Source organism: Apteryx mantelli, chromosome 8, assembly GCF_036417845.1.
Source record: "Apteryx mantelli isolate bAptMan1 chromosome 8, bAptMan1.hap1, whole genome shotgun sequence".
Taxonomy (NCBI): Eukaryota; Metazoa; Chordata; class Aves; order Apterygiformes; family Apterygidae; genus Apteryx; species Apteryx mantelli.
In genome coordinates, this window is record NC_089985.1 from 5,025,401 (window position 1) to 5,040,038 (window position 14,638).

The window sequence follows — 14,638 nt, forward strand, 5'->3', positions numbered from 1 at the left end:
TCCTCATTCTGCGAGGCAGCAAACAGAGAGAGCCTTTTGCTTGTTCGCCTGGCAGCGAAGAGACGAAGCGGTCTGCTTGTTCGCCAGGCAGCGAAAAGATTAGGCAGTCTCCTTGTTTGTGAGACAGCGAACATCCACGGTGGTCACTCATTCTGCGAGGCAGCCAAGAGACACAGTGGTCTGCTTGTTCGTGAGGCAGCGGACAGATGCAGTGGTTTGCCAGACAGCGAGGTAGTGAACAGAGAGAGTGGTTCGCTTGTTTGCGGGGCAGGGATGTTTCGCCATGGTTGGCTTTTTGGTGAGTAGGCGAATAGACGCAGTGATGTGCTTTTTTTTGCGAGTCAGCGAAGAGACGAAGCGGTCTGCTTGTTCGCCAGGCAGCAAACAGATTAGGCAGTCTCCTTGTTTGTGAGACAGCGAACATCCACAGTGCTCACTCATTGTGCGAGGCAGCGAAGAGAAACCGCCTTTTGCTTGTTCGCCAGGCAGCGAAGAAACGCAGTGGTTTGCTTGTTCGCCAGGCAGCCAAGAGACAAAGCGGTTTGCTTGTTCGCCAGACAGTTGGCAGATTAGGCAGTCTCCTTGTTTGTGAGACAGCGAAAATCCACAGTGCTTCCTCATTCTGCGAGGCAGCGAAGAGACACAGCGGTTTGCTTGTTCACCAGGCAGTGAAGAGACGAAGCAGTCTGCTTGTTCTCCAGGCACTGGACAGATTAGGCAGTCTCCTTGTTTTTGAGACAGCGAACATCCACAGTGGTTCCCCGTTCTGCGAGGCAGCGAAGAGACACAGTGGTTTTCTTGTTCGCCTGGGAGCGAAGAGACGAAGCAGTCTGCTTGTTCGCCAGGCACTGGACAGATTAGGCAGTCTCCTTGTTTGTGAGACAGCGAACATCCACAGTGGTTCCTCATTCTGCGAGGCAGCGAACAGAGAAAGCCTTTTGCTTGTTCGCCTGGCAGCGAAGAGACGAAGCGGTCTGCTTGTTCGCCAGGCAGCGAACAGATTAGGCAGTCTCCTTTTTTGTGAGACAGCGAACATCCACGGTCGTCACTCCTTCCGCGAGGCAGCGAAGAGACAGAGCCTTTTGCTTGTTCGCCTGGCAGCGAAGAGACGAAGCGGTCTGCTTGTTCGCCAGGCAGCAAACAGATTAGGCAGTCTCCTTGTTTGTGAGACAGCGAACATCCACAGTGGTCACTCATTGTGCGAGGCAGCGAAGAGACACAGTGGTTTGCTTGTTCGCCAGGCAGCGAAGAAACGCAGCGGTTTGCTTGTTCGCCAGGCAGCGAACAGATTAGGCAGTCTCCTTGTTTGTGAGACAGTGAACATCCACAGTGGCTCCTCATTCTGCTAGACAGCGAAAGGACAGAGCGTAACGCTTGTTCGCCTGGCAGCGAAGAGACAAAGCGGTTTGCTTGTTCGCCAGACAGTGGGCAGATTAGGCAGTCTCCTTGTTTGTGCCACAGAAAACATCCACAGTGGTTCCTCATTCTGCGAGGCAGCGAACAGAGAGAGCCTTTTGCTTGTTCGCCTGGCAGCGAAGAGACACAGTGGTTTCCTTGTTCGCCAGGCAGCGAAGAGACAAAGCGGTCTGCTTGTTTGCCAGGCGGTGGACAGATTAGGCAGTCTCCTTGTTTGTGAGACAGCGAACATCCACAGTGGTTCCCCATTCTGCGAGGCAGCCAAGAGACACAGTGTTTTTCTTGGTCGCCTGGGAGCGAAGAGACGAAGCGGTCTGCTTGTTCGCCAGGCACTGGACAGATTAGGCAGTCTCCTTGTTTGTGAGACAGCGAACATCCACAGTGGTCACTCCTTCTGCGAGGCAGCGAACAGAGAGAGCCTTTTGCTTGTTCACCTGGCAGCGAAGAGACGAAGCGGTCTGCTTGTTCGACAGGCAGCAAACAGATTAGGCAGTCTCCTTGTTTGTGAGACAGCGAACATCCACACTGGTCACTCATTGTGCGAGGCAGCGAAGAGACACAGCGGTTTGCTTGTTCACCAGGCAGCGAAGAAACGCAGCGGTTTGCTTGTTCGCCAGGCAGCCAAGAGACAAAGCGGTTTGCTTATTCGCCAGACAGTTGGCAGATTAGGCAGTCTCCTTGTTTGTGAGACAGCGAAAATCCACAGTGCTTCCTCATTCTGCGAGGCAGCGAAGAGACAGAGCGTTTTGCTTGTTCGCCTGGCAGCGAAGAGACACAGCGGTTTGCTTGTTCACCAGGCAGTGAAGAGACGAAGCAGTCTGCTTGTTCTCCAGGCAGCGAAAATATTAGGCAGTCTCCTTGTTTGTGAGACAGCGAACATCCACTGTGGTTCCCCATTCTGCGAGGCAGCGAAGAGACACAGTGTTTTTCTTGTTCGCCTGGGAGCGAAGAGACGAAGCAGTCTGCTTGTTCGCCAGGCACTGGACAGATTAGGCATTCTCCTTGTTTGTGAGACAGCGAACATCCACTGTGGTTCCTCATTCTGCGAGGCAGCAAACAGAGAGAGCCTTTTGCTTGTTCGCCTGGCAGCGAAGAGACGAAGCGGTCTGCTTGTTCGCCAGGCAGCGAAAAGATTAGGCAGTCTCCTTGTTTGTGAGACAGCGAACATCCACGGTGGTCACTCATTCTGCGAGGCAGCCAAGAGACACAGTGGTCTGCTTGTTCGTGAGGCAGCGGACAGATGCAGTGGTTTGCCAGACAGCGAGGTAGTGAACAGAGAGAGTGGTTCGCTTGTTTGCGGGGCAGGGATGTTTCGCCATGGTTGGCTTTTTGGTGAGTAGGCGAATAGACGCAGTGATGTGCTTTTTTTTGCGAGTCAGCGAAGAGACGAAGCGGTCTGCTTGTTCGCCAGGCAGCGAACAGATCAGGCAGTCTCCTTGTTTGTGAGACAGCGAACATCCACAGTGGTTCCTCATTCTGCCAGGCAGCCAAGAGACGCAGCGGTCGGCTTGTTCGCCAGGCAGCGAACAGATTAGGCAGTCTCCTTGTTTGTGAGACAGCGAACATCCACAGTGGTCACTCATTCTGCGAGGCAGCCAAGAGACCTAGCGTTCTGCTTGTTCGCCATGCAGCGAAGAGATTAGGCACTCTCCTTGTTTGTGAGACAGCGAACATCCAGAGTGGTCACTCATTCTGCGAGGCAGCGAATTGGCACAGCGTTCTGCTTCTTCGCCAAGCAGTGGACAGATTAGGTAGTCTCCTTGTTTGTGAGACAGCGAACATCCACAGTGGTCACGCATTCTGCGAGGCAGCGAAGAGACACAGCGGTCTGCTTGTTCGCCAGGCAGCGAAGAGATTAGCCAGTCTCCTTGTTTGTGAGACAGCCAACATCCACAGTGGTCACTCATTGTGCGAGGTAGCGAAAAGACACAGCGGTTTGCTTTTTCGCCAGGCAGCGAAGAGACGAAGCGTTTTGCTTGCTCGCCAGGCAGTGGACAGATTAGGCAGTCTCCGTGTTTGTGAGACAGCCAACATCCACAGTGGTCACTCATTCTGCGAGGCAGTGAAGAGACAGAGTGGTCTGCTTGTTCGCCAGGCAGCGAACAGATTAGGCAGTCTCCTTGTTTGTGAGACAGCGAACATCCACAGTGGCTCCTCATTCTGCTAGACAGCGAAAGGACAGAGCGTAACGCTTGTTCGCCTGGCAGCGAAGAGACAAAGCGGTTTGCTTGTTCGCCAGACAGTGGGCAGATTAGGCAGTCTCCTTGTTTGTGCCACAGAAAACATCCACAGTGGTTCCTCATTCTGCGAGACAGTGAACAGACAGAGCCTTTTGCTTGTTCTCCAGACAGTGGGCAGATTAGGCAGTCTCCTTGTTTGTGAGACAGCGAACATCCACAGTGGTTCCTCATTCTGCGAGGCAGCGAACAGAGAGAGCCTTTTGCTTGTTCGCCTGGCAGCGAAGAGACACAGTGGTTTCCTTGTTCGCCAGGCAGCGAAGAGACAAAGCGGTCTGCTTGTTTGCCAGGCGGTGGACAGATTAGGCAGTCTCCTTGTTTGTGAGACAGCGAACATCCACAGTGGTTCCCCATTCTGCGAGGCAGCCAAGAGACACAGTGTTTTTCTTGGTCGCCTGGGAGCGAAGAGACGAAGCGGTCTGCTTGTTCGCCAGGCACTGGACAGATTAGGCAGTCTCCTTGTTTGTGAGACAGCGAACATCCACAGTGGTCACTCCTTCTGCGAGGCAGCGAACAGAGAGAGCCTTTTGCTTGTTCGCCTGGCAGCGAAGAGACACAGTGGTTTCCTTGTTCGCCAGGCAGCGAAGAGACAAAGCGGTCTGCTTGTTTGCCAGGCGGTGGACAGATTAGGCAGTCTCCTTGTTTGTGAGACAGCGAACATCCACAGTGGTTCCTCATTCTGCCAGGCAGCGAAGAGACAGAGCGTTTTGCTTCTTCGCCTGGCAGCGAAGAGACACAGCGGTTTGCTTGTTCGCCAGGCAGTGAAGAGACGAAGCAGTCTGCTTGTTCTCCAGGCAGCGAAAATATTAGGCAGTCTCCTTGTTTGTGACACAGAAAACATCCACAGTGGTTCCCCATTCTGCGAGGCAGCGAAGAGACACAGTGGTTTTCTTGTTCGCCTGGGAGCGAAGAGACGAAGCAGTCTGCTTGTTCGCCAGGCAGCAAACAGATTAGGCAGTCTCCTTGTTTGTGAGACAGCGAACATCCACAGTGGTTCCTCATTCTGCGAGGCAGCGAACAGAGAGAGCCTTTTGCTTGTTCGCCTGGCAGCGAAGAGATTAGGCAGTCTCCTTGTTTGTGAGACAGCGAACATCCACGGTGGTCACTCCTTCTGCGAGGCAGCGAAGAGACAGAGCCTTTTGCTTGTTCGCCTGGCAGCGAAGAGACGAAGCGGTCTGCTTGTTCGCCAGGCAGCAAACAGATTAGGCAGTCTCCTTGTTTGTGAGACAGCGAACATCCACAGTGCTCACTCATTGTGCGAGGCAGCGAAGAGAAACCGCCTTTTGCTTGTTCGCCAGGCAGCGAAGAAACGCAGTGGTTTGCTTGTTCGCCAGGCAGCCAAGAGACAAAGCGGTTTGCTTGTTCGCCAGACAGTTGGCAGATTAGGCAGTCTCCTTGTTTGTGAGACAGCGAAAATCCACAGTGCTTCCTCATTCTGCGAGGCAGCGAAGAGACACAGCGGTTTGCTTGTTCACCAGGCAGTGAAGAGACGAAGCAGTCTGCTTGTTCTCCAGGCACTGGACAGATTAGGCAGTCTCCTTGTTTTTGAGACAGCGAACATCCACAGTGGTTCCCCGTTCTGCGAGGCAGCGAAGAGACACAGTGGTTTTCTTGTTCGCCTGGGAGCGAAGAGACGAAGCAGTCTGCTTGTTCGCCAGGCACTGGACAGATTAGGCAGTCTCCTTGTTTGTGAGACAGCGAACATCCACAGTGGTTCCTCATTCTGCGAGGCAGCGAACAGAGAAAGCCTTTTGCTTGTTCGCCTGGCAGCGAAGAGACGAAGCGGTCTGCTTGTTCGCCAGGCAGCGAACAGATTAGGCAGTCTCCTTTTTTGTGAGACAGCGAACATCCACGGTCGTCACTCCTTCTGCGAGGCAGCGAAGAGACAGAGCCTTTTGCTTGTTCGCCTGGCAGCGAAGAGACGAAGCGGTCTGCTTGTTCGCCAGGCAGCAAACAGATTAGGCAGTCTCCTTGTTTGTGAGACAGCGAACATCCACAGTGGTCACTCATTGTGCGAGGCAGCGAAGAGACACAGTGGTTTGCTTGTTCGCCAGGCAGCGAAGAAACGCAGCGGTTTGCTTGTTCGCCAGGCAGCGAACAGATTAGGCAGTCTCCTTGTTTGTGAGACAGAAAACATCCACAGTGGTCACTCCTTCTGCGAGGCAGTGAAGAGACAGAGTGGTCTGCTTGTTCGCCAGGCAGCGAACAGATTAGGCAGTCTCCTTGTTTGTGAGACAGCGAACATCCACAGTGGCTCCTCATTCTGCTAGACAGCGAAAGGACAGAGCGTAACGCTTGTTCGCCTGGCAGCGAAGAGACAAAGCGGTTTGCTTGTTCGCCAGACAGTGGGCAGATTAGGCAGTCTCCTTGTTTGTGCCACAGAAAACATCCACAGTGGTTCCTCATTCTGCGAGACAGTGAACAGACAGAGCCTTTTGCTTGTTCTCCAGACAGTGGGCAGATTAGGCAGTCTCCTTGTTTGTGAGACAGCGAACATCCACAGTGGTTCCTCATTCTGCGAGGCAGCGAACAGAGAGAGAGCCTTTTGCTTGTTCGCCTGGCAGCGAAGAGACACAGTGGTTTCCTTGTTCGCCAGGCAGCGAAGAGACAAAGCGGTCTGCTTGTTTGCCAGGCGGTGGACAGATTAGGCAGTCTCCTTGTTTGTGAGACAGCGAACATCCACAGTGGTTCCCCATTCTGCGAGGCAGCCAAGAGACACAGTGTTTTTCTTGGTCGCCTGGGAGCGAAGAGACGAAGCGGTCTGCTTGTTCGCCAGGCACTGGACAGATTAGGCAGTCTCCTTGTTTGTGAGACAGCGAACATCCACAGTGGTCACTCCTTCTGCGAGGCAGCGAACAGAGAGAGCCTTTTGCTTGTTCACCTGGCAGCGAAGAGACGAAGCGGTCTGCTTGTTCGACAGGCAGCAAACAGATTAGGCAGTCTCCTTGTTTGTGAGACAGCGAACATCCACACTGGTCACTCATTGTGCGAGGCAGCGAAGAGACACAGCGGTTTGCTTGTTCGCCAGGCAGCCAAGAGACAAAGCGGTTTGCTTATTCGCCAGACAGTTGGCAGATTAGGCAGTCTCCTTGTTTGTGAGACAGCGAAAATCCACAGTGCTTCCTCATTCTGCGAGGCAGCGAAGAGACAGAGCGTTTTGCTTGTTCGCCTGGCAGCGAAGAGACACAGCGGTTTGCTTGTTCACCAGGCAGTGAAGAGACGAAGCAGTCTGCTTGTTCTCCAGGCAGCGAAAATATTAGGCAGTCTCCTTGTTTGTGAGACAGTGAACATCCACTGTGGTTCCCCATTCTGCGAGGCAGCGAAGAGACACAGTGTTTTTCTTGTTCGCCTGGGAGCGAAGAGACGAAGCAGTCTGCTTGTTCGCCAGGCACTGGACAGATTAGGCATTCTCCTTGTTTGTGAGACAGCGAACATCCACTGTGGTTCCTCATTCTGCGAGGCAGCAAACAGAGAGAGCCTTTTGCTTGTTCGCCTGGCAGCGAAGAGACGAAGCGGTCTGCTTGTTCGCCAGGCAGCGAAAAGATTAGGCAGTCTCCTTGTTTGTGAGACAGCGAACATCCACGGTGGTCACTCATTCTGCGAGGCAGCCAAGAGACACAGTGGTCTGCTTGTTCGTGAGGCAGCGGACAGATGCAGTGGTTTGCCAGACAGCGAGGTAGTGAACAGAGAGAGTGGTTCGCTTGTTTGCGGGGCAGGGATGTTTCGCCATGGTTGGCTTTTTGGTGAGTAGGCGAATAGACGCAGTGATGTGCTTTTTTTTGCGAGTCAGCGAAGAGACGAAGCGGTCTGCTTGTTCGCCAGGCAGCAAACAGATTAGGCAGTCTCCTTGTTTGTGAGACAGCGAACATCCACAGTGCTCACTCATTGTGCGAGGCAGCGAAGAGAAACCGCCTTTTGCTTGTTCGCCAGGCAGCGAAGAAACGCAGTGGTTTGCTTGTTCGCCAGGCAGCCAAGAGACAAAGCGGTTTGCTTGTTCGCCAGACAGTTGGCAGATTAGGCAGTCTCCTTGTTTGTGAGACAGCGAAAATCCACAGTGCTTCCTCATTCTGCGAGGCAGCGAAGAGACACAGCGGTTTGCTTGTTCACCAGGCAGTGAAGAGACGAAGCAGTCTGCTTGTTCTCCAGGCACTGGACAGATTAGGCAGTCTCCTTGTTTTTGAGACAGCGAACATCCACAGTGGTTCCCCGTTCTGCGAGGCAGCGAAGAGACACAGTGGTTTTCTTGTTCGCCTGGGAGCGAAGAGACGAAGCAGTCTGCTTGTTCGCCAGGCACTGGACAGATTAGGCAGTCTCCTTGTTTGTGAGACAGCGAACATCCACAGTGGTTCCTCATTCTGCGAGGCAGCGAACAGAGAAAGCCTTTTGCTTGTTCGCCTGGCAGCGAAGAGACGAAGCGGTCTGCTTGTTCGCCAGGCAGCGAACAGATTAGGCAGTCTCCTTTTTTGTGAGACAGCGAACATCCACGGTCGTCACTCCTTCCGCGAGGCAGCGAAGAGACACAGTGGTTTGCTTGTTCGCCAGGCAGCGAAGAAACGCAGCGGTTTGCTTGTTCGCCAGGCAGCGAACAGATTAGGCAGTCTCCTTGTTTGTGAGACAGTGAACATCCACAGTGGCTCCTCATTCTGCTAGACAGCGAAAGGACAGAGCGTAACGCTTGTTCGCCTGGCAGCGAAGAGACAAAGCGGTTTGCTTGTTCGCCAGACAGTGGGCAGATTAGGCAGTCTCCTTGTTTGTGCCACAGAAAACATCCACAGTGGTTCCTCATTCTGCGAGACAGTGAACAGACAGAGCCTTTTGCTTGTTCTCCAGACAGTGGGCAGATTAGGCAGTCTCCTTGTTTGTGAGACAGCGAACATCCACAGTGGTTCCTCATTCTGCGAGGCAGCGAACAGAGAGAGCCTTTTGCTTGTTCGCCTGGCAGCGAAGAGACACAGTGGTTTCCTTGTTCGCCAGGCAGCGAAGAGACAAAGCGGTCTGCTTGTTTGCCAGGCGGTGGACAGATTAGGCAGTCTCCTTGTTTGTGAGACAGCGAACATCCACAGTGGTTCCCCATTCTGCGAGGCAGCCAAGAGACACAGTGTTTTTCTTGGTCGCCTGGGAGCGAAGAGACGAAGCGGTCTGCTTGTTCGCCAGGCACTGGACAGATTAGGCAGTCTCCTTGTTTGTGAGACAGCGAACATCCACAGTGGTCACTCCTTCTGCGAGGCAGCGAACAGAGAGAGCCTTTTGCTTGTTCACCTGGCAGCGAAGAGACGAAGCGGTCTGCTTGTTCGACAGGCAGCAAACAGATTAGGCAGTCTCCTTGTTTGTGAGACAGCGAACATCCACACTGGTCACTCATTGTGCGAGGCAGCGAAGAGACACAGCGGTTTGCTTGTTCACCAGGCAGCGAAGAAACGCAGCGGTTTGCTTGTTCGCCAGGCAGCCAAGAGACAAAGCGGTTTGCTTATTCGCCAGACAGTTGGCAGATTAGGCAGTCTCCTTGTTTGTGAGACAGCGAAAATCCACAGTGCTTCCTCATTCTGCGAGGCAGCGAAGAGACAGAGCGTTTTGCTTGTTCGCCTGGCAGCGAAGAGACACAGCGGTTTGCTTGTTCACCAGGCAGTGAAGAGACGAAGCAGTCTGCTTGTTCTCCAGGCAGCGAAAATATTAGGCAGTCTCCTTGTTTGTGAGACAGTGAACATCCACAGTGGTTCCCCATTCTGCGAGGCAGCCAAGAGACACAGTGTTTTTCTTGGTCGCCTGGGAGCGAAGAGACGAAGCGGTCTGCTTGTTCGCCAGGCACTGGACAGATTAGGCAGTCTCCTTGTTTGTGAGACAGCGAACATCCACAGTGGTCACTCATTGTGCGAGGCAGCGAAGAGACACAGTGGTTTGCTTGTTCGCCAGGCAGCGAAGAAACGCAGCGGTTTGCTTGTTCGCCAGGCAGCGAACAGATTAGGCAGTCTCCTTGTTTGTGAGACAGAAAACATCCACAGTGGTCACTCCTTCTGCGAGGCAGTGAAGAGACAGAGTGGTCTGCTTGTTCGCCAGGCAGCGAACAGATTAGGCAGTCTCCTTGTTTGTGAGACAGCGAACATCCACAGTGGCTCCTCATTCTGCTAGACAGCGAAAGGACAGAGCGTAACGCTTGTTCGCCTGGCAGCGAAGAGACAAAGCGGTTTGCTTGTTCGCCAGACAGTGGGCAGATTAGGCAGTCTCCTTGTTTGTGCCACAGAAAACATCCACAGTGGTTCCTCATTCTGCGAGACAGTGAACAGACAGAGCCTTTTGCTTGTTCTCCAGACAGTGGGCAGATTAGGCAGTCTCCTTGTTTGTGAGACAGCGAACATCCACAGTGGTTCCTCATTCTGCGAGGCAGCGAACAGAGAGAGCCTTTTGCTTGTTCGCCTGGCAGCGAAGAGACACAGTGGTTTCCTTGTTCGCCAGGCAGCGAAGAGACAAAGCGGTCTGCTTGTTTGCCAGGCGGTGGACAGATTAGGCAGTCTCCTTGTTTGTGAGACAGCGAACATCCACTGTGGTTCCCCATTCTGCGAGGCAGCCAAGAGACACAGTGTTTTTCTTGGTCGCCTGGGAGCGAAGAGACGAAGCGGTCTGCTTGTTCGCCAGGCACTGGACAGATTAGGCAGTCTCCTTGTTTGTGAGACAGCGAACATCCACAGTGGTCACTCCTTCTGCGAGGCAGCGAACAGAGAGAGCCTTTTGCTTGTTCACCTGGCAGCGAAGAGACGAAGCGGTCTGCTTGTTCGACAGGCAGCAAACAGATTAGGCAGTCTCCTTGTTTGTGAGACAGCGAACATCCACACTGGTCACTCATTGTGCGAGGCAGCGAAGAGACACAGCGGTTTGCTTGTTCGCCAGGCAGCCAAGAGACAAAGCGGTTTGCTTATTCGCCAGACAGTTGGCAGATTAGGCAGTCTCCTTGTTTGTGAGACAGCGAAAATCCACAGTGCTTCCTCATTCTGCGAGGCAGCGAAGAGACAGAGCGTTTTGCTTGTTCGCCTGGCAGCGAAGAGACACAGCGGTTTGCTTGTTCACCAGGCAGTGAAGAGACGAAGCAGTCTGCTTGTTCTCCAGGCAGCGAAAATATTAGGCAGTCTCCTTGTTTGTGAGACAGTGAACATCCACTGTGGTTCCCCATTCTGCGAGGCAGCGAAGAGACACAGTGTTTTTCTTGTTCGCCTGGGAGCGAAGAGACGAAGCAGTCTGCTTGTTCGCCAGGCACTGGACAGATTAGGCATTCTCCTTGTTTGTGAGACAGCGAATATCCACTGTGGTTCCTCATTCTGCGAGGCAGCAAACAGAGAGAGCCTTTTGCTTGTTCGCCTGGCAGCGAAGAGACGAAGCGGTCTGCTTGTTCGCCAGGCAGCGAAAAGATTAGGCAGTCTCCTTGTTTGTGAGACAGCGAACATCCACGGTGGTCACTCATTCTGCGAGGCAGCCAAGAGACACAGTGGTCTGCTTGTTCGTGAGGCAGCGGACAGATGCAGTGGTTTGCCAGACAGCGAGGTAGTGAACAGAGAGAGTGGTTCGCTTGTTTGCGGGGCAGGGATGTTTCGCCATGGTTGGCTTTTTGGTGAGTAGGCGAATAGACGCAGTGATGTGCTTTTTTTTGCGAGTCAGCGAAGAGACGAAGCGGTCTGCTTGTTCGCCAGGCAGCAAACAGATTAGGCAGTCTCCTTGTTTGTGAGACAGCGAACATCCACAGTGCTCACTCATTGTGCGAGGCAGCGAAGAGAAACCGCCTTTTGCTTGTTCGCCAGGCAGCGAAGAAACGCAGTGGTTTGCTTGTTCGCCAGGCAGCCAAGAGACAAAGCGGTTTGCTTGTTCGCCAGACAGTTGGCAGATTAGGCAGTCTCCTTGTTTGTGAGACAGCGAAAATCCACAGTGCTTCCTCATTCTGCGAGGCAGCGAAGAGACACAGCGGTTTGCTTGTTCACCAGGCAGTGAAGAGACGAAGCAGTCTGCTTGTTCTCCAGGCACTGGACAGATTAGGCAGTCTCCTTGTTTTTGAGACAGCGAACATCCACAGTGGTTCCCCGTTCTGCGAGGCAGCGAAGAGACACAGTGGTTTTCTTGTTCGCCTGGGAGCGAAGAGACGAAGCAGTCTGCTTGTTCGCCAGGCACTGGACAGATTAGGCAGTCTCCTTGTTTGTGAGACAGCGAACATCCACAGTGGTTCCTCATTCTGCGAGGCAGCGAACAGAGAAAGCCTTTTGCTTGTTCGCCTGGCAGCGAAGAGACGAAGCGGTCTGCTTGTTCGCCAGGCAGCGAACAGATTAGGCAGTCTCCTTTTTTGTGAGACAGCGAACATCCACGGTCGTCACTCCTTCCGCGAGGCAGCGAAGAGACAGAGCCTTTTGCTTGTTCGCCTGGCAGCGAAGAGACGAAGCGGTCTGCTTGTTCGCCAGGCAGCAAACAGATTAGGCAGTCTCCTTGTTTGTGAGACAGCGAACATCCACAGTGGTCACTCATTGTGCGAGGCAGCGAAGAGACACAGTGGTTTGCTTGTTCGCCAGGCAGCGAAGAAACGCAGCGGTTTGCTTGTTCGCCAGGCAGCGAACAGATTAGGCAGTCTCCTTGTTTGTGAGACAGTGAACATCCACAGTGGCTCCTCATTCTGCTAGACAGCGAAAGGACAGAGCGTAACGCTTGTTCGCCTGGCAGCGAAGAGACAAAGCGGTTTGCTTGTTCGCCAGACAGTGGGCAGATTAGGCAGTCTCCTTGTTTGTGCCACAGAAAACATCCACAGTGGTTCCTCATTCTGCGAGACAGTGAACAGACAGAGCCTTTTGCTTGTTCTCCAGACAGTGGGCAGATTAGGCAGTCTCCTTGTTTGTGAGACAGCGAACATCCACAGTGGTTCCTCATTCTGCGAGGCAGCGAACAGAGAGAGCCTTTTGCTTGTTCGCCTGGCAGCGAAGAGACACAGTGGTTTCCTTGTTCGCCAGGCAGCGAAGAGACAAAGCGGTCTGCTTGTTTGCCAGGCGGTGGACAGATTAGGCAGTCTCCTTGTTTGTGAGACAGCGAACATCCACAGTGGTTCCCCATTCTGCGAGGCAGCCAAGAGACACAGTGTTTTTCTTGGTCGCCTGGGAGCGAAGAGACGAAGCGGTCTGCTTGTTCGCCAGGCACTGGACAGATTAGGCAGTCTCCTTGTTTGTGAGACAGCGAACATCCACAGTGGTCACTCCTTCTGCGAGGCAGCGAACAGAGAGAGCCTTTTGCTTGTTCACCTGGCAGCGAAGAGACGAAGCGGTCTGCTTGTTCGACAGGCAGCAAACAGATTAGGCAGTCTCCTTGTTTGTGAGACAGCGAACATCCACACTGGTCACTCATTGTGCGAGGCAGCGAAGAGACACAGCGGTTTGCTTGTTCACCAGGCAGCGAAGAAACGCAGCGGTTTGCTTGTTCGCCAGGCAGCCAAGAGACAAAGCGGTTTGCTTATTCGCCAGACAGTTGGCAGATTAGGCAGTCTCCTTGTTTGTGAGACAGCGAAAATCCACAGTGCTTCCTCATTCTGCGAGGCAGCGAAGAGACAGAGCGTTTTGCTTGTTCGCCTGGCAGCGAAGAGACACAGCGGTTTGCTTGTTCACCAGGCAGTGAAGAGACGAAGCAGTCTGCTTGTTCTCCAGGCAGCGAAAATATTAGGCAGTCTCCTTGTTTGTGAGACAGTGAACATCCACTGTGGTTCCCCATTCTGCGAGGCAGCGAAGAGACACAGTGTTTTTCTTGTTCGCCTGGGAGCGAAGAGACGAAGCAGTCTGCTTGTTCGCCAGGCACTGGACAGATTAGGCATTCTCCTTGTTTGTGAGACAGCGAACATCCACTGTGGTTCCTCATTCTGCGAGGCAGCAAACAGAGAGAGCCTTTTGCTTGTTCGCCTGGCAGCGAAGAGACGAAGCGGTCTGCTTGTTCGCCAGGCAGCGAAAAGATTAGGCAGTCTCCTTGTTTGTGAGACAGCGAACATCCACGGTGGTCACTCATTCTGCGAGGCAGCCAAGAGACACAGTGGTCTGCTTGTTCGTGAGGCAGCGGACAGATGCAGTGGTTTGCCAGACAGCGAGGTAGTGAACAGAGAGAGTGGTTCGCTTGTTTGCGGGGCAGGGATGTTTCGCCATGGTTGGCTTTTTGGTGAGTAGGCGAATAGACGCAGTGATGTGCTTTTTTTTGCGAGTCAGCGAAGAGACGAAGCGGTCTGCTTGTTCGCCAGGCAGCGAACAGATCAGGCAGTCTCCTTGTTTGTGAGACAGCGAACATCCACAGTGGTTCCTCATTCTGCCAGGCAGCCAAGAGACGCAGCGGTCGGCTTGTTCGCCAGGCAGCGAACAGATTAGGCACTCTCCTTGTTTGTGAGACAGCGAACATCCACAGTGGTCACTCATTCTGCGAGGCAGCCAAGAGACCTAGCGTTCTGCTTGTTCGCCATGCAGCGAAGAGATTAGGCACTCTCCTTGTTTGTGAGACAGCGAACATCCAGAGTGGTCACTCATTCTGCGAGGCAGCGAATTGGCACAGCGTTCTGCTTCTTCGCCAAGCAGTGGACAGATTAGGTAGTCTCCTTGTTTGTGAGACAGCGAACATCCACAGTGGTCACGCATTCTGCGAGGCAGCGAAGAGACACAGCGGTCTGCTTGTTCGCCAGGCAGCGAAGAGATTAGCCAGTCTCCTTGTTTGTGAGACAGCCAACATCCACAGTGGTCACTCATTGTGCGAGGCAGCGAAGAGAAACCGCCTTTTGCTTGTTCGCCAGGCAGCGAAGAAACGCAGTGGTTTGCTTGTTCGCCAGGCAGCCAAGAGACAAAGCGGTTTGCTTGTTCGCCAGACAGTTGGCAGATTAGGCAGTCTCCTTGTTTGTGAGACAGCGAAAATCCACAGTGCTTCCTCATTCTGCGAGGCAGCGAAGAGACACAGCGGTTTGCTTGTTCACCAGGCAGTGAAGAGACGAAGCAGTCTGCTTGTTC